Raw genomic sequence first — 20,107 nt, forward strand, 5'->3', positions numbered from 1 at the left:
TGTGCACTGATTCACTTTAGATCAGTTGGAGCAGTCGCAGTAAACGAGAAAAGGATGAAAAGTGAGATTGAAATGGAACAATTAACCTCCCTGCAGGAAAAAGGGCACAAAAACTACCGAAGCTGACTGCAGATAGCTGTAATTAAGGGATTGTAACTCTCTTTGAACTAGCTAATACCACAAAGACGGAGACTAATCCATTTAGTCTATCACCCCACCTCCCACTGGTCAAAGATAAAGGTTTATGGCCTGTGATAATCAGGAGATTAAGTTAAATGACCATAATGAACCCTCCTCATTTTCAGCTCTGTGGAAAGACCTATTTTCTTCCCCACATTGAGGTGGTGGTCCAAAGCAGGTCTTTGGACAGCCATCCAAACTTAGGCATCACCTGTGATTTGAGGTTCCCAAGAGTTTCTGTGGCATTCAGAGCAGAGTGAGAAATGCAGGACCTCTCAGGAATGTCTGATTTTCTGCAGTGTGTCATGGGTTGACATTAGACAAAATGCCAATGCACCCATGAGGGTATATTTTACCTAATGAACTCCTGTGAGATGTGGTCAAGAACAGAGCAGAGCAGGCCTAATACTTGAAGCAGACAGACAATTTATTACACTACATAACAATGGACAATAGAAAAGGAAAGAAAAACCCAACCACCCAAAAGCAGAAGAGAAAACCTCCCAAAACACTGCTTCTCCTCCCCCCAATTCCATTCCATACATGCTCACTCAGTTGACTCCAGCACATTACCTTCATCTACTTGCTTAATCCCTCAACAACCCTGGGTTCCTAATCCAAATCATCATCCTTTAAAATTCAGACAATCCACATTCCATCCAGGATGAGAGGAGTCTCTCTCGCACCACAGACCACCCCCCCACAGGAAACACAGGTCCACCATCCCGTGTTCCCACGTCACCCATGGCACTGCCTCGAAGAGTCTGCCAGGGTGACACCCTCCTTTCCATGTCCAGCACTCTCACTGCCGTCCATGGACCTGCACTGCAACAGGGCTCTTTTTAAGGATGTTTTGGCCAAGTACCAAAAACCAGCCATCCTCTCATTTTGGGACTCAGGTCCCCCCCATTTACCCCTGGGGCCGGGGGCTCCAAGAAGCAGGCCAGAACGTCTCTGGGTTTGAGCCAAAAACATCCACCCAAACACAGTCTTATTTATAGTCAGGAGGGTCCAGGGTCCGTCTGTGGCTATCATTATGCAAGAAAAGTCCGGCCCAATAGGCCACTCCTCTTCATTCCGGCAATCGAAGGGGCTTCTTTCCATCTCACATTACCCTCTCGGTCCCAGGCTGTCCTCTCTCTTCTAAAACCACCAACTATGAGAATTCAGCGTCCAGGGATAACTCTCTTCTGCCTTAGAAAGAGTTAAAAGCTTTTATCTCCCACCACCAAGGTCAGGCACAGGCGATCGCAGGCACTGCAGGTCTCACAAGCAGCTCCAACTCGGCACCTTCTCTCTGTGGGGGGAGGAGAGAGACGGGACCGGGGGGGGGAAGGGGGAGGAACGGGATGGGACAGGGAGGGGGACGGAAGGCACCTCCAAAGTTCTCCCTCCACCCCTCCATTCTAGATGGAAGCTGGACCAGCTCCACTCCAGCTCCCTCTGTTCCCCACCCCGAGGCCCACCTTGCTCAGCCAGGCCCACCTTGCTCCCCTCCCCCACCCGGCCTAGCCAGGCCCAGGCAGGGGAGAGGAGAAGACGCTCCCTCTCCGAAAGCAGAGCAGGAAAGAGAGAGTCCTGCTGGGAAATCCGGCTTTTAACCCCTCGTGTCCTCAGAGGCGTGTCCACTCTCTTAGTGGCCAACAAAGGTGCCAATACTCAGATCTAAAAACTGATTGGTTTGACCACTACTTCCAAAAAAAACTCACTTCCCTTCAAACCACGACACAGTGGCAGCTGCAATCTTGGTAAGGTTTCTCATTGCTGTTTGAAATCTCATTTGCTGCAAAGGCCATCCTGTGAGGTAAAAAGCCCAAGCAGAAAACAGTGATTGAACCAAATGTCACACAAGAAACAGGAGGAAAAGAATTTTATTTTTTTGATATCTTTACCTCCTGGATGAAGCCCTGAACTGGAATTTCACAGTATTGACCCAATTAAAGGAGACAACGATTGAGCCCATGTGCTGATGTAGATGGGTGGTGCTGGTCACAAGTCATGCTGAAACAAATGGCCTGGGAGCTTCAGCAGGTGCCAGAGGAGCAGAATGAGGGGAACTTCCTCCTGCCTTGAGAATCACAGCCAGAGCTGGATCTCAGCCTCACCCAGCTTCATTTCCTCTCATTTACAGGCATTCAGATCCAAGGCTTTCTGTGTTCCTGCCTGCAAGCTCTCCATCACAAGCACCATTGTAAGTGCAATTATTAATAGCATCAAGGAACTGCATAGCTTTAGCCATTCTAAGAAAATACCCTGAAAATACACAAAATTTGAAGCCCCACAGATATTTTTCAGCAGAGTAATTTTTCCTTCCAAATATAGTACTTCATCGGCAACAAAGGATGAGCTTTTTTTGTTGAAACAAGTGAAGATATAATAATATGTTTTGAGAGTGTCTAAACTCCTTTTTCCAAATTACTTATTTTTAACTTTTTGAGATGCCATATTCCATAACAAGTAGTTGTTAAAGTATAAAATCAAGAAGAATATTTAAGAATTGTAGAGGCAACTGGGGAGGTTCCGTTGTTTTAGGTTTTTTCCTCTCCCTTCAGAACAGACATTTTACTTCCCAAGTGACAAAATTTCTTGGAAAGGAGATCATACAATTACCCCATGGCCTTACTGGTTTTGTTAACCAGCCTTAAAAAAATTTATGAAAACAGAGACAGAGCTAAATGCAATATAAGACAGCACGCTTGCAATTGCAATGTGTGCCAAGGGATAAATAATTGCTGGACACCTCAGTGGAATGTTGGATTTCACTTCCATGACTCAGTCCTGCCTATTCCACACTGGTTATCCCAGAAGGAAACTCGAGCAGGGTCCTCCCATTCTCATCTCCTTTTTTACATATGGCTTTGTGGGCAATCAAGATAGGAGAGGAGAGGAGAGGAGAGGAGAGGAGAGGAGAGGAGAGGAGAGGAGAGGAGAGGAGAGGAGAGGAGAGGAGAGGAGAGGAGAGGAGAGGAGAGGAGAGGAGAGGAGAGGAGAGGAGAGGAGAGGAGAGGAGAGGAGAGGAGAGGAGAGGAGAGGAGAGGAGAGGAGAGGAGAGGAGAGGAGAGGAGAGGAGAGGAGAGGAGAGGAGAGGAGAGGAGAGGAGAGGAGAGGAGAGGAGAGGAGAGGAGAGGAGAGGAGAGGAGAGGAGAGGAGAGGAGATTAAGACCATTGCAGGTACAGTGTCAAGAAAAAATTGCTGCCTGCAGTTGGTCACACTCAACTAAAATGGGAATTTCCAGCCCTCCCAGGTGGGCTGTCTTTCAGAGCCATCTCTTTCTTCATGAACCTCTTTCTTTCCAGTGTAACAAGTTAGTACTCTTAGGAACATCATAAGCTGTGTTTGCAAGCCACTGTAACTCTCTTTTAGTAATGCAGGATTCTTTTTTGTTAATGGAAATTTGTTGCACACATCTCACCTGGCTGCCACCTCACCTTTGTCCTCTCACCAGACCTGAACTCTGCCCAGTTCACAGTCCAAGACATTGACTCTGTTTCTCATGAGTGATTTCAATGCCTGTAGTTTTCCAGTTTGCATGAGAAATATCTGCTCTGAAAGACAAGACACTTTTCTCAGATATGTCTTATCTGTTGCTTAAGGATACTGTGGTCTTCATCATATTTACAGCTGGGATAATAAGAAAACTTTATTTTCAACTAGCGTCAACTAGTTATGTCTTTTTAAAATATTTCTGAATAAGCGTGTTTCATTTCTAAACAAAATCTGTATGGGTCAGATCTTATAATTAGTATAGCTACTGTAAATTAACAGTTCAGTTGATTCAGGTTATTTGAGAATCAACCCTCACTGATGGGCTTTCCAGTTCCACAAAACCCAAATATACGAGGTGCAAGGGTAATAATCTACCTTGCAATAATCTACTTTATAACCCTATCCTGTCCCGTTCTTGGCTTACTGAACATCTGGCATGAAAACAATGAGAGCTGGATAGATTTCAGCATTTTTCAGACTCAACCCCAAATTCAGGGTTGCCTCTGGTTCTCCCCATCTGGACTAGAGAAGTTTCCCTTTGCCTTTTAATAATTCCTTCTGATGAAACTCCTGATCTTTTCCCCTTTCTTCCTACAAAGTCCTTTTCTCCAGCCTCCATTATTTATGATTCATGTATTTTATCCAGTACCAAAATTCCACTGCCCATAAAGATTCGTGATAACACTCATCCCTAATTTTCAGGATGAGCTATGTTCAGTCTTGTACAAGACTCCATTTTCCAAAACACCATATAAACCCATCACTAGAAGCAGTCCCTTCATCAAGAAACTTTCTAATCTAAGCATCAAGAGGAAGGTGAAGGTGTCATCTCACTGACATGTTAGCATCCCATCCTCTGCACTCAAGTGCCTCCTGTATCACCTCGACTTTCCTCTTGCTTTCAGTGTTTGGAAAAGAGCAGATGTGGCTGGGCTGCAGGAGGCCAAGTCAGGAGCATTTTTTTCTACTCAGGAAGTGTAATAGTGTTTGGCTCTCCAGGGCTGTTTATAGCAGCCAGGACAGCAGGTGTGTTTGGATGGTTCAGAACACCTTCTGCCACTTTCACAGGCTGTGCTCAACCATAGCATCACTGAGCCTGCAAATGAACTGCTGAAGTTACTCCTGTACTTGCCTGTTATACCACCTGTGCCAAGGAGCATAAAGGGGAAAATTCAAATATGAGGGGGACAGAATGGAAATGGAGGGACCCCATAGTTAAGTAGATGTGGGGCTTTGTGTTTCAGAGAATTGCTGAAAATGATGGGCTATTTCAGCTTCCAACCTTATGCAAAAATCCAGAACAATGCTTGCTGTTGAAAAGGCTGCTGGGACCATTTCAGAGCTGCTGAGGAGGTTTCCTCAGCCATCCCCAGCAGGAAGGGGTGACCAGGCCCCAGAAAGCTGTAGGATCACAACTTCCATAGGCACACATTCCTATTAAAGCAGCCTAATTAAAGACAGGCAATGGGAAGGTGCTGTAACAGCTGCACATAAACAGCAAGGGCACCCAGTGAGCTCAGGAGGTGTCAGGTTTTCTGCTGTCACAGAAATACCTGAATTATTAAGTGTTGGCTTGATTCTTGTGTCTGTGCTACATAATTACAGATTAATTTCCTGATGCCAGCCTTAAAATATTGCATCTCATCCACCTTCAATTACTAGGCTTGCTGTGCCAGTGCAGTGGGAAGGACAGCACCCTAAAAAAGAGGGGCTGTCCAAGGCAAATGGATTCAAGCTGTGGGGTGGAAGGGGGTGCTCAAGGCATGAAGGAACCAGAGGTGAATCCTACCCCACAGAGACAACCTGGACATAAAAACACATGCACAGATCTGAGTCACACATCTTGTTTTGTTCCTACCAAGTCACCCATACCTTGTCTCTTTAATTCACTATCCATCCTTCTCTCTGTGAGAAGACAGATTGTGGGGAGATGGATGTGTGGCACATATTCATGAGTACCCTGTGGATGTCTCTGTGGTGAGCATTCATTTACAGGATCAACTCTGGGTTGCATTCAGGAAAAATACCCACGAATAGCTTACATTGAGAATAATTTCCTTCATTCAGCTGAAATGCAAACCTTAGTATGAGTTTTCAGTAAGAAGAATGAAAGTTTAATATCGCAGTACGTAAAAAGTTTCTTTCATCACTTTTAAATAGGTTCTGCTATTCAGTTCCAATTAATTCTGCATTTCATTTCCTATGAAGAAAAAAGTAAACCATTGCACTCATTTTTATCTTTTCCTAAATACTATTTACTCAATTTGATTAATCATTATTATTCAACAGAGGTACCTTAAAGAAACTCAGATTAAACTCCATTATGCAAAGCATTGTATATTCATATAGAAAGAGACAATGCTTGTCTCAAAGAGGTTACAGAATAAATAGATAACAGGCTTTTTAAAGTTCTCATTTGATGGGCAGAACTTATACAGCAAAACCACACTGAATGCCCAAGGACAGAGAGGATTTCTAGAGCAGAACAGACTTCAAACCCTAGAACTTTTGGGATATATCTTCTGGGTTTAAGGGATTTAGGACCAAAACATCTCCCACAAACACCAGAACCTGACAATATCTGAAGACAGGACTAAGCAGCACTTGCAGAAATACCCTTCAAACCAGAAATATCAATAGGACTCTGTTTTCTCATTGCATCTGGGCTTCATAAAATATCTATAAACTGCACCACATGCACCTGCACTAACCAGATTTTTGGGACACAGTCCAAACAAGGCTGGATCTCTCATTATCCATAGATAAGTTTAATACCCATAGAAAATTGTTGCCTGATTTTATCCTATGTAACACTGTGCCATCTGAAAGCTTGTCCCTCGGGCTTTTGACTAAATGTGTCAATAGAACACAAATATTTACATCATTTCTTCCCTGCTGGCAAAGAACATCAAAAAGAGAAACATCATATATTTTTTCCCCTTAGCAGCTTTAGTCTACCAAGGCTTGTGAGTTGTAGGTCATTAGAGCACAATATTTTTCCCCCAGGGCCTACAGCACAGGAAGAACTGTTTATTCCTTATTTTTCCCTGCTGCAAAGCATCTTATAAATTTAAACATAGTTAAAAGAAAGTTTTTGATAACAATTGAGTCCTTCAAACTGCTAGGATACATTTTTTCTCTTTATCAGCCTTGAGACGTTCTTTCCTGACACTGTGGGGAACTACCTAGTCTTAAGAAACTATCACAGTAAAACTCCTCATTTCATAAAAGTAACTTACCATAAAAACCATTTCAGTAGTGCCAGAGATCAGCAAATACCAAGCACATCAAAAAAGTCTATTTAAGCATAGACCAAATAATGAAATATTTGTAACTTCCCTAAGTTGCTGTGAAATTGCTGCTTAAGACACCTGCCAGTAATGGAAGATGTTAATTCTTCTCCAACATAGGCAAGCTTTCCCCTTTTTATGGGGCACACTGCCTTATTTTTGACCAATAAATGGGAACTGTGGCATTTTCTGCTGTGTTTGCTACACCTTCATCACTGATGGCATCGTCCCTGCCTCTGCCACCTCTGACACACACACCAGGGTGAGCAGGAAGGAAAGCTCAGTGACTGGTCTGGTCAGAAGAGCACAGGACTTTGATTAGCTAGCTAGGGCTTTAATTTACTTAAAGCTTTGGGTTGGAAAGAGCTTTTTAAGATCATCTAATCCCTACATCAGGTTGCTCAAAGCCCCGTCCATCATGACTTTGAATATTTCCAGAGATGGGGCAGCTGCAACTTCTCTGGGTAACCTGTTTCAGTGTCTAACCACCTTCATTATAAAAAATTCTCCCTTATGACCAGTCTAAACCTACCCTCTTTCAGTTTGAAACTATTGTACCATGTCATATTGATTAATTTTCATGGTTATGACTGAACAAGCCAGGGAAAGATTAAGTAAATGCTAATTTTCAAAGGAAATGCTAAAACTACAAGAAATATAGATATAATACCAATACAAGGAAAAATATAAAGCTGTATCTCACACAACTCAGGAGGTCACCTGAGAAGAATTTAATCAGCCTGGGTTTTTTTGGTTAGCACTGTGGTGGGTGCATGTCAGACAGGGGAAATGTTCTTTTTTATTGCTGAGGAACAAGACAAGGTGGGTGATACGTGCAAAAGTTACAAGAGTAATGAAGTTCTCTCTTGGTCAAATAATCACCTCCTCATCAATGCAGTGCTCCTCACTTCCCATGGTGTTTTATTCAGTCCTCATCCACTGTGTTTGACAGAGCATTTACCATTTCCCATATACACCTAATCTGCAGTCAAAACATTCTCACCAGGCAGGAATTGTTCACTATACCTAAACAACATTGAAGAGGAAGGTAAAATGCCCTTGGCTCCCACTGACCTAGGAAACTGTTACTCTGCATGGAGATAAGGCACATCTGATCCCAAAGCCACCCCTGACAAGGGCCATTGAGAGGGGCTGAGAAGGATGTGAGTGCCGAGTCCTTCACCAGAGTCAAATGAGCTGTTTCTCATCTGGTGTTTATTATTTATTACTAAGCCTGCAGGAAGGGGTTTGACACCACCTCCGAGGAGTTCAGAGCAATGTAAGAAATATTATCCATGTCATGGATAACCTTTTTTCCTAATTTATTGCATTTTTAGTCTTAATTGTACACTATAGGAAAATTAATTTCATTTATTGATTGTTTTCTTGAGTTTTCTCTCTCACATCTTTCAATTTCACATAAATCTATCACATCTAAACCTTTTTTCTGGATGTTTTTGTATGAATTTTCAGCACAGAATACGCAAGGACCTCGCAGTGGCCCAATAAGAGAAGCAATCCGTGTCTTCCACCCTTTTCTGTAAACAGGTACACATAAGCCCTGACATTCTGGATTCTACGTGGTGATTTTTACAGGGGTTTCCCTGTTGTGCACCAGGAAGTAGTGCAATTTCAATGAAGGACAGTATCTGATATCCACTTTCCATCCCTAAGACTGCCCTGTGCTTCACACTGTTCTTCCTCCCCACAGCACAAAAATTCCAGCATGACAAACTGGCCTGATTGAGGAGGAAATCAATGGGGACTCTTGGAATAAAAGTATCCCCAGAGCTGGGGTCTGTAGGTTTAGGCATTTAAAGACAAGAGCACAGATTCAGACCCACATTCTGCTCCTCCAGAGTTACCAAAATTAAAATAGTGACACAGGAATAGCTGATTTGAGGAGGATCCCTGTTGGAGATTGAATCAGCTGCTCATGCATAACTTAGCAAGTCATTTGAGATGTGCTAGAGTGTCTCACCTGCCCTCCAGATTCCTCTGCATAGAGGCTCAGATCTCACATGTGTGCTGTGTCATGTGGAATCACAGGATTATTTAGGTTGGAGAAGACGTCTAAGAGCATTGAATCCAACCATTAACCCAGCACTGCTACATTCAGCAGTAAAGGGATTCACCCCAAATGCCACATCTACACATCTGCTAATTACCTGCAGGGATGGGAAATACCTCAGGCACTTTCCCAGGCAGCCTGACAATCCTTCTGGTGGAGAAACCTTTTCCTAATTTCCAATCTGTACCTCCCCTGGTGCAACTGAAATCCATTTCCTCTCGTCCTATCACTTGTTACCTGGCAGAAGAGCCTGACCCTCACCTGGCTGGACCCTTCTGTCAGGGAGTTGTAGAGAGCAAGGAGGTCCCTCTGAGCCTCCTTTTCCCCAGGCTGAACAACCCCATTTCCCTCAGCTGCTCCTCCTTAGATGAAAGTTCCCAGTCTGATGAGGAGCCACTTCCATCTACCACTCTCTTGTGGACGTCTCAGGTATTTTAAGGCACAGCAAATGGCTGCAAATGCCCAGTCACCCTCAGTGACCAGCAGCCTGCAGATGTATGGGAAGGAGCTGCTCCTCACTAATGATACAAATGATACCTAAGCTCACCCCTAAAATCCACTTGTTCAACTAGGGCACCAAGCAGCCCTTGGACTTTTTTTTTCAAATTAAACTTCTCTTCTTGATGGTTTCACAGGCCATTAGCAGCTCCCTGATCCAGCTGTAACTGAAATCAATTAAACACTGTAGGAAGTGTTAAAAGATTTGTCTCCTCTGGCATTTCCTTTCTAGAGACTGTTGTGGGAGACCAGGGCCTAGCAGATGTGTGGACACATTCCTAACAGAGACATCTCCAAATCTCAGTGTGTAAACCTGGGTGCTGGAGTTCAGCCTCCTTCAGGGCTGGAGCTGCAGGCAGACAACAGCCCAATGCTCAGCCCAAAACTACACACGGGGTAGATTTTGACTTGAAACTTTTATTACTCTAAGTTTCTGAAAAACTTCCATTATCATCAACCACATTATCATGGAGTGGTCTGGGTTGGAAGGGACCTTAAAGATCATCTTGTTCCAACCCCCTTCCATGGGCAGGGACACCTTCCACTATCTCAGGTTGCTCCAAGCCCCATCCAAGCTGGTCTTGAGTCCTTCCATGGATGGGGAACCCACAGCTTCTCTGGAGAACCTCTTCCAGTGACTCACCACCCTCACAGCAAAGAATTATTTCTATAACGTGATCTGAATCTCTCCTGTTTTAGTATAAAATCATTCTCCCTTGTCCAAGCACTGTATTCCTGTATATAAAGTTGCCCTCCATCCTTTATTTCATCATAGGAAGTATGAAGACTTTCAAATGTGTCAAGGGACAGTGAGGATTAGATATTAACATAGCAAACTGATGTTTCTGATGCCTCAAAGAAAATATAATCCTGTTGCTACATGTTTAAAGAGTGATGAGGCACTAAAAGGAGGCATTTTATCCCACAGATCTGAGGTCTGCTTTCCATCTTTCTGATGAAGATCAGAAGTTATCAGATTTAAATTTGTTTTAACTGAGAGCCGTGAGAAATAACTGGTGAGAATCATATTAAATTCTTTAATCAGAATAACTACTGGGGAAAAGTTTTGAGAAGTACATTCTTAGCATGTTCTAATTTGATTTGACTGTTTTTCAGTGTACTGACTGACCACAGCTTATACATTTTATCAGCACAATGGTGGTGGCATCTAGTGAGAAAGTGTATCTTAAAATACTGAAAAATAAAATATTCCAGTTCTAAAAACTCTGAAGACCACAGTCTTAGTGGATTTACCATGTAGATATAAAACAATTTACCATATCTAAGTTTAGTTACTTGGGTCAACTCTATTGGAAGTGGAGAAAATGAGGTGATTTCAGCAGCTCCAGTGGGTGATTCATTTCAGACACCTACCCAGAGTGAACTGAGTAACTCACAACAGATGTCACAGACTATATCTGCTCCTCTGCATATAACAAGGTCTGAGTGTATAGTTCAGAATGGGATTGTTATTTCACTGCAGAAATCAAATTCCATCATCACAGGGTAAAAGGAATCCCACCCAAATTACCCTTGTAAAAAATTCTCTGTTGTTAAATAATAATATAATCATTTTAAATTAAATTGCTGACTTCTAAACAACTCAGTTTTCACTGTTTTCATGCTGATTTTTTTCCTCTGAAGGGTACTTGCAAAGTAAAGGGCTCTAAAACGAGCCTGAGACATATAAAAACATTAAATGTTGCAGTATGAGCATTATTTAATGCTGCACTATTAATCAGTTGAAGGACCTCTGACTTTCAGAAACAAAGCTGTAAGTAGGTCACTTTCTGCTCTGCAGCAATCTCCTCTTGATTGCAGAGCACTTGGTTTTGTTAATAGTTCACTATTTCAAATAACTGCTGCGTTTCAGTACTTTCCAAAGATTCCTTGGAAAGAAACACAGTAGTCACCTTTCCAGAGCACTCATGTATATCACACAGCTTCTTTCTATTTAAAAATATTTCCTATCAGTTCCTACTCTCACCAGAGCTCTTAACAGCTATTTTAGTTTTCCTTCTGGCTGCCATGTGCACCACTTCCCATCACAGCACCGTGTTCATCAAAAGGTAATTCCAAGAATTATTAACCTGAAAAATCCTGGTCCAATACATGCTTTTGGGACCTTGTCTAACATATTTCTTGTTGAGATCCAAAGTCCACTACCTCTTACAATTTTATTGAATGCTATTGCTCAAATATTTGCACCTCTACCCTTACTTCCATTAACAGGTTTGTGCACTGGTGAATGTGATCTGTCAGCCAGTGTTAATCACATCATCATCTTTCTGCTGTGTCCTGAGGTTTAGATTGAAATGCATCAAATACAATACTCAAGAAAAGATGGATTGCATCCACCATATGAGCTTCACCCACATATCCTGTAATAACCCAAGATGCCACAGTTTTTGTCAGATGTGATTAATGTCTCAAACTCATGGTGCTTATTGCTCAGCAGGTTCATTTCCCCAAAATACTTATTTTAACAATCCCCTGCTACTACATTCTAGCCTACTTAAGTCAAGCTAAGTGGTCACTGATTTCCCAGGTGGTCTTAAATATCTGCTGTGCTATTTCCATTCAAATAGCTTCTCACTCATTTTCCAAGAGCATTTTTCTCCGATTTGTACATTGCACTCTATATGGCATTTTTGAGAATTAGGATGCAATCATCGTGTTTTCCTCACAGACTCGAAAATTCAGGGGTTTCATCTGGTGAGTCAGTGGAAGTGCTTTGTAGCCACATCTCTATCAGAAGTCTATGGTAAATTATAGAAAGTGAGCTGATGGTTCCAATAAAGACAGAGAACCAAAGCCATTTGCAAATGAAAAGTCTTCCCAGTTTTAGAAATCAGCAGAAGAGATCAGAAAAACACATAACACTGCAAAAGTACAAGGATCAGAGTTGGAGTGGTAAGCAAAAGAAATTAATTTCAACAGGCATTCGGACTAAAATAACCTTCATCCCAGGAAGACAGGGATTATAGGAGGGAGGCAGAGAGAAAAGAAAGAAGACAGTGGAGGAGGATGGTAGGAAAAAAACTACATAATCATTAGCAAAAAAAAAAATTATTAACCAAAAAGCCAGAAAACCAAATTAGCTAGGATGATGTCAAGCCTTGAGCTATGCTGCATCCTTCACAGCAGGGAGAAAATTTAAATCTGAGAATGATGGATGCAGAAATGCATCAAAGAAGCTGGAAAAGTAGCTTTACTGTTCCTCTTGAGCTAGAATGGAGAAAATTAGCCACTGAGGAAAAGACAGGAAAAAGGGAAAGGTGGTAGTTGTGGCACAAAGGAAAACACGAATCTGAAAATTACCAGGATGAACTGCATAATTTGGAAAGGACCTGGGTGTGAGCTAGCATTCTGCATTGCAGTCTCCTCTTTTTCCCACACTCCAGCCTCGTTTCCCAGAGTCAAATAATGGGATCCACCAGTCTGTCTGTGCCCAGCCTCAGGAGTGGGCTCTGGGCTCAGCACACTGCCCAAATCAGGTCTCTCCAGGCTGTCCCTGGGGTGAGTCTCTGTCTGAGGGGTCAAAGCAAAATACTGTCCCTTTTGCCCTTTCAGACCCATTCTTACAAACAAATAAAGTCTCCAAGTAAACAACAGGAAAATATAGTCAAAGATGTTCCTGAATAGCAAACAGCAGCTTTGAGAGTTCTAATTAGATTTTGTCTATAAATTATTTTCCTTTATTGCTGGATCATGATATTTTTGTTGGATAAGGAGCTGCAGTGATTTGGGAGTTAGTCAGCCATTGGCACAGTGCAAAGGGGAAGGTTTTTGTTTCCCAGACCTTTGCAAAAGGTAAGCAGGGAAAGGAATAGGTGTTGGCTTGAGGAGCAGGTTGAAAGCTGTGCTTGCAGACACATACCAGCAGGTAACAGAGATCTGTCATGCTTATATGGAAGCCCACAGTGACTTTCTGTACCCCTCACAGGTAAAACGTCTCTTTTACAACCCCACAGCAGTGCCTGAATGGTGCATTGTGCTTCTCAGCAGCAATGTATTCCTTAAATAAGAGCACCATTATCTCTAGACCCGTGGGGTTTGTCTCTGCTGAGTTCCTGGGAGAACCATGCAGCCCAGCGGAAGGATGCTGGCCCAGATCCCCAGGATGCTGGCCCAGATCCCCGGGATCCCATACAACCCCAGTTCAGTCCATTCCCTCCATGGTGCTGGCTCCTGGCTCTGCTCAGCCCCCATCCCCTCTGTGCTGCATCAGCACCACACGAAGGATGCTCTGCTGCTCTGGGCTGAGCAGTTCTCCTCTGGCTGGGTTCAGCAGCCAGCTGTGATCAGCAGGACTCTCAGGCAGTGCTGCCCATGCACTGGGAATGAAACAGAGGTTTGGTCCAGGCAGCCACCCCTGCTTGTGGCTGCTTTTCTCCATTTTTGTAGCCCTTTGCTACAGTTCAGCTCTGGATCCTTGTTACCCACATCCCTGCCTAAGGAAAAATTAACATTAACCATGTTCCTCTTCTTCATAAAGGTAAAACTTTACTGTGTCAGTCCTGTGCAAGGAGAAATTAATTTGATTTAAAGAGGATGCATGAAAAAGTTAAAATCAGCAAGAAATCATCCAGCTGAAAAAGCTTTTTGGTTCTGGTTAGTGACTAATACTATACTAGTGCTCCAAATGCAGAAATCAATTCTTTATTGCGGTGGTTCTGCAAAACCTCTGCATTCATTGGTTCTGCAGGGAATTAACAGGTAAAGAAGGAGAATTGGGATCTATCTTTTTTTTGTTTTGTTTTGGTTTGGTTTTTTTGGGTTTTTTGGGTTTTTTGACCAGCTATCTCAATTTGTTCTGGTCTTTTTTGTTTGTTTGCCTAATGTGAAAGCTAAAAAAATTTATTTTAATAACAAACAGCTTTCACATCTTTCTTCCCAGTGGATCCATTTAAGTACCCTCTCATGTCATTGTTGAGCAACAGGAAAGATACGAGTTGTTCTGCAGAAGTGCCCTCCAAACAGAGGAGTCCTTGACAGTTCACTGAGCAGGCAAATTGACATTGTTGTATCTGCAGATCAGCAGAGGGAAGTTCAGCTCTGCTTCCCCAGGTGAGCTCAGCCAGGGACATCTGCAAAGGCCAGGCCAGCGCCCTGACTTCTGTGAGTTTCCTGGAAGGAACTAAAAGTGCATTAACCTTTTACTGCCATGGAGAACTGCCCCAGTTGAAACTCTACCTCTCCACATCCAGTGGTTCAGTTGTCCTGAGAAACAGAATTCCCTGTTCAGAACTGGAGCCCAGAGTGGACAACTCCACTTCTCAATGGGAATAATAATATTGATCAGACAGGTAAAACTCTTCTGCGCAGCAGAGATTTGTCAGGGACAATGCAAGAACTCAGGATCATTTTAACCTATACCAAGCTAAGGTACAAACTGCTATCCAAAGCATATATCAGAACAGACACCACAAGAAACCATCTCCAAACCCAAGCACCACAGTGCACACACAGTCCTCCCCACGGAGAAAATACAAGATCAGGATTGGCAAATATTAGTCATATTCTTTACAATAAAATGCACAGTGAAGACCTGGATCCGCAGGTGTGAGAATCTGAGAATACAATGTACAGAGATTTATTTTGTCCACCTCAAACAGGTAGAGAGAAAGATAGAAAGGAGGATGAGGCAATGACTGCTGGAAACAGCTAGGGGTTTTTAACGATGTATATAAAAAAGTAAGCCACTTTCAACACAGCTGCACAAAACAAAACAAAACAAACAAAACAAAACAAAAAAAACAAAAAAAACAAAAAAAAACCAAAACAACAAAAAAAAAAAAAAAAAAAACAAAACCCAAAAAACCCAAAAAAACACCACAAACTCTAAAATATTTGATTAAATATTTTGTAACCAAAAAAAAGATGGAGTGTTTTCCTCCCTCCAGAAGCACTAAACAGCCTCTGCTTTCTCCAAAGTGCTGATGACCACAACATTTTCTGTCTCCTCTGCTTCCAGGCTGCTGCTCCTCAGGAGAGGATCACAGTCTACCATGAAGCAGGATAATAAAGGACCACATCTGCCTGCACATGGGGAGCACTGGCTGCAGTGCAGTGGGGAAGAATGTGCAGAACACTGGCCAGATGTTCCTGTGTGCCCCTCTTCTCCTGAAGCACTCTATTTGTAAGCTTGAGGTTTAAAGCCTCAGGAGCAGATAAAATCCAGAATCATTTTTGGATATGGATGTTATGGCAGGACCCCTCCTGATCATCTACCAAAGGTCTGTGCTGACTGGAAATCAGCCAGGGTTATTCCAGTTTGAAAGAACAGTGTGAGGACAGACCCAGGAAGCCACAGGCCTGTTAATCTAACTTCAGTTCCCAGAAAAGTGATGGTCAAAACCATACTGGGTACTACTGAAAGGCAGCTAAAGAATAATTCTATCATCAGGCATGGACAACAAAGACAAAGGCCAGTTTAACTAATTTGATATCATTGAGGATAAGATCATCTCACAGTGGATAAAGGGAAGGTCTTTGATGTCCTTTGCAGAGAAGGTGTTCCAAGACTGGAACAGAGTTTCTAGAGAGGTGGTTGATGCCCCAAGCCTGCCAGTGTTTAAGTGGTATTTGGACAATGCTCTCAAAACCTCCTTTAACTTTTGGCCAGCCCTGAAGTGGTCAGAAAGCTGGACTGGGAGATCCTGTAGGTCCTCCCAACTGAAATTGGCTGTTCTATTCTGTACAGATCAGCAGAACTAATTTTGAAGAGGCTGCTTTTTATGCCTCCTGTACCTCCTCTCCTCTCAGCAATCTGCTCTCCTTCATGCAGACTTCCCTATTTCTCTGGGATAAAGAACGTGCTGCCTTATGCTGGCAGTGCTCTGCATTTTCGTAGCTTTTGCTGACAGGGAATTCAAGGGCTTTGAAAGACTTCAGACTAAAAAATGCTTGTAGGGGTCTGACAAAGGTAAGGAAATGGAAGCCCAGAGCAGCCAGCTGAATACCTAAAGATGGGAAAGAACCATGGGGGAGTAGCTACACCTGTGCTTTTGGATCATCATCAAGCAATGTGTGCAGGCAGGTGCACATCAGTCTGTTAGTTACCAGTGCAGCTGACTTCAGAGCAGAACTGAAGTTAGCAAGAGCTTAAATGAAATTACTCTGAATGGATTCCCCATGAGGCCCTGTATCACTTTGGTTACATCCAGAGCAGGAGAAAACATTACAATCCAGCTGAATGAAACCTAAGTGTGTATTGTGCTATTGCTGGATACCACAATATTCATGCAGTGATTGTCAAAGATACCCAAAATCTATCTTGGCTTTCAGCTGGGAAGAGCTTTGCAGTATTGAGGGGTTGTAGTACTGGCCAAGGGGAAATAAATATTGAGCAAAGCACAGATAGATACCAGCAAGGTAATCAAAGAGGAAATAAATGGACAAACATCAGCCACAATTCAGGCATTATTATGAAAGAAGCAGCATATTCAGCTAAAGGTCTTGACTTCAACCTTTCAGAAAGGCAGGAGCATCTCCTCTGTTAACAGCTTGAGAAGATTGTATCTCACTTCAAATGCACATGCTGTTTTGTCTTCAATATTACTACTTGACCATGTTTTCTGAGAAATGTAGCAGAAAAGTGAATTATGTAGCAATTCCAAGGATGGCACTTTACATTTTAAACATTCAGGAAGAAAAATAATATTTTTTGTTTATATTGTGCTCCTTACATTTGGAGGGCATCCACATTTCAGAGAGAATATAGCTTGGAAAAAAAATCTTCACAGCCTAAATGCTCATTGAAAGGTTAGCATTTCTCAAATATGGTTTCTAATAGTAACCTCATTAATTTAACTCTGTAGAATGTTTGTGCAAAGCATCTTTAGCTAGCTTAGCTCATAGCTAGGTTGATTCTGTATTTCTACAATGCCATATGCTGAGCAAAAAGCAGTTTATTTGCATTTTTATATCCTACTTCTGTTTTGTTACTGCCATTGCTAGTAATGTTCTTTTCCACATTCCCTCCACTGATACTTAGTAAGCATCTGGTGTTTCTCCAAAACAAATTTATCCTTAATACTTAATAATAGTAGCCTGCATTTGACCTTCAAATACAACAGATTTGTGGTCTTTAAAAAATGAGGGAAAACTGCTTTTTATATCATTCCCTACCTCCTGTCCCTCTCATTTGCATTTGCCTATCACAATACCACAATACCTTGTGGTATTCAAATCCTTAAAATAGTTGCAGTGATTTTCAGCTTTCCTCTGTTCTTTAATTTCTTATGTAATTGCCTTACTGAGACATCCTCACTCTACTTCTCTCTCGGAAGAAATTTCTGTTTGATGTGGAGAGCCCTAAAAGTAGCCCTGGTCCCAGGAATCACTGCAACAGAGCTAACTCAGAGCAAGGAGACTGCTAAGAATGGCTGTCCCACATCAAACCAAATTTGCTTATCTCTGTTCAAGGTTTGTAGCATGAGCCCCAGGAAAGGGACGAGGAAGAAAGTCAGTACAGAACAATGCACCCATTACAGCCCTGAAGTTTTTAGCAAGCTGCAGTTTTGGGATTTTCAAAGCCAAATGTTATTGATAAACATATTTAATACTTATTTATGGCCATTTTTTCCCACCAATAATTCCTCTGATTAATTTTTGAGCCTGTCATAGAAACATGGAATGGTTTGGGTTGGACAGGACATTAAAGTTCATCTAGTTTCAACTGCCCTGCCATGGGCAGGGATGCCACCCATTTGATCAGATGGCCCAGGGCCCATCCAAGCTGTCCTTGAGCACTTCCAGGGATGGGGCACCCACAATTTATAGATTTATAACTCATTTGTGTGTGTGTGTGTGTGTGTGTGTGTATGTGTATGTGTAGGTAGGGAGGTAGGAAGGTAGATAGATAGCTGATAGATAGATAGATAGATAGATAGATAGATAGATAGATAGATAGATAGATAGATAGATAATCTGCAGTCTCCACAATGTCTCAGTTATAAGTCCCACATTTACCAACCCTTAAGCAAAACTTCACCCAGATGAGCCAAGAGGATAAGGAAAAATGCTCTGGTTGATGTGAGTATTTAAATGTGGAAGGTATTTCTGTAAGATCATCTCAATTCCTATTTCTATGCTGTCCTGAGTTGTTTTCAAAATTATCTAAAGCAAACCTAGTAAATACTTTTAAAAAAAGTTTGGTTGGATTCTAGCAGGTCAGATTGAGTAGAGGTCTGGGTTTTTGTTAATTAACCCAAAATTTCAGCCTGGATGGATCAAATCTGCTTTCTATCAGCAGAGAATTTTTCAATGCAGATAATTCTGCTGTGCAAAGATCAGTCTGCAGCATCTCCCATAATTCAATTTATGCACAGGGGTAACCAGGATATAGTCCAGCTCTGCAGATCCTGAGGTCTACTGGATAAAACCTGTAGGACAGGCTGACCTGAAGGCAGGTTTTGAAACTGTGTGGGTTAATCGTGTGAAAGACCTAACAACTTCTATATGGAATTGATTTCATATGTTTAAGTGCCTTCCAAGCTTATTCAGAACTTGTCCACAGTGTCATCATCACAGACTCACATTATATTGCATTATATTATATTATATTTTGTATTTTATCATATTATATCATATTATATCATATTATATCATATTATATCATATTATATCATATATAATATAATATAATATAATATAATATAATATAATATAATATAATATAATATAATATAATTATAAATATTATATTATATTATATTATATTATATTATATTATATTATATTATATTATATTATATTATATTATATTATATTATATTATATTATATTATATTATATTATATTATATTATATTATATTATATTATATTATATTATATTATATTATATTATATTATATTATATTATATTATATTATATGAATGCCACACTTACAGCAAGGATATCATACCTCGTCCTAGAAGCAACAATGACTTTAAATCAGGAGGATATGTCTGGACTCTCAGAAAATGTGGATATTTATGTGCATGACTACACTTCCCCATGGGAGTAACATGCCCAAGATATGCCCAGGATTTCAGAAATAATTTCTATATTCATGTTTTCAGCACTAATAATACTGATATAATGGCCAGTGTGTCTGTAAAAACTCACCACTGTGTTTAAGGTATCACAGACAGCAATTACACTACCATATCTTCAGGAATTTTCAATTCCTAATGATCAAAGTAACATGCTTTGTAGCCCCAGTAACTACTGTTCATGGAGAAGTGACAAAAGCAACACAATAGTTTTTTGATTTAATGCTGAGGATGTTGGTGTTAAGGGCAGCATGGGGGCAGCCTGTGGCCCCAGGTTACATCCCCACCTGCCCACGCTGCATTCAGAGCTGCCAGCTGAGGTGTGCCCAGAACAGGGCCCAGCCCAGGTACAAATCCTTGTGCCTCTCCACCGACACTCTCAGAACTGATTCCATTGCCAGAGAGATCACGGAATCACAGACACCCTCAGCCTTCTGGCAGTGCTTTGCCTAATGCAGCCCAGGGTAGTTTTAGCTCTCTTTGACACCAGGGTGCTCTGCTGGCTCATGTCCAACTTGATGTCCAACAGGACCTCAGGA

The 20,107-nt window shown here is 41.8% G+C and overlaps 1 long non-coding RNA gene across 1 annotated transcript; it reads right to left on the bottom strand.

Moving 5' to 3' along the window:
* Positions 1-589: 589 nt before the first annotated feature.
* LOC134547670 (uncharacterized) lies at positions 590-1,903 on the bottom strand. Its single transcript, XR_010079537.1, has 2 exons — positions 1,647-1,903; positions 590-1,374 (listed from the first exon to the last, which is right to left on the bottom strand). It is a non-coding gene; the product is annotated as an uncharacterized LOC134547670 (long non-coding RNA).
* Positions 1,904-20,107: the final 18,204 nt, after the last annotated feature.

This window comes from Prinia subflava, chromosome 2 (genome assembly GCF_021018805.1).
Source record: "Prinia subflava isolate CZ2003 ecotype Zambia chromosome 2, Cam_Psub_1.2, whole genome shotgun sequence".
Taxonomy (NCBI): Eukaryota; Metazoa; Chordata; class Aves; order Passeriformes; family Cisticolidae; genus Prinia; species Prinia subflava.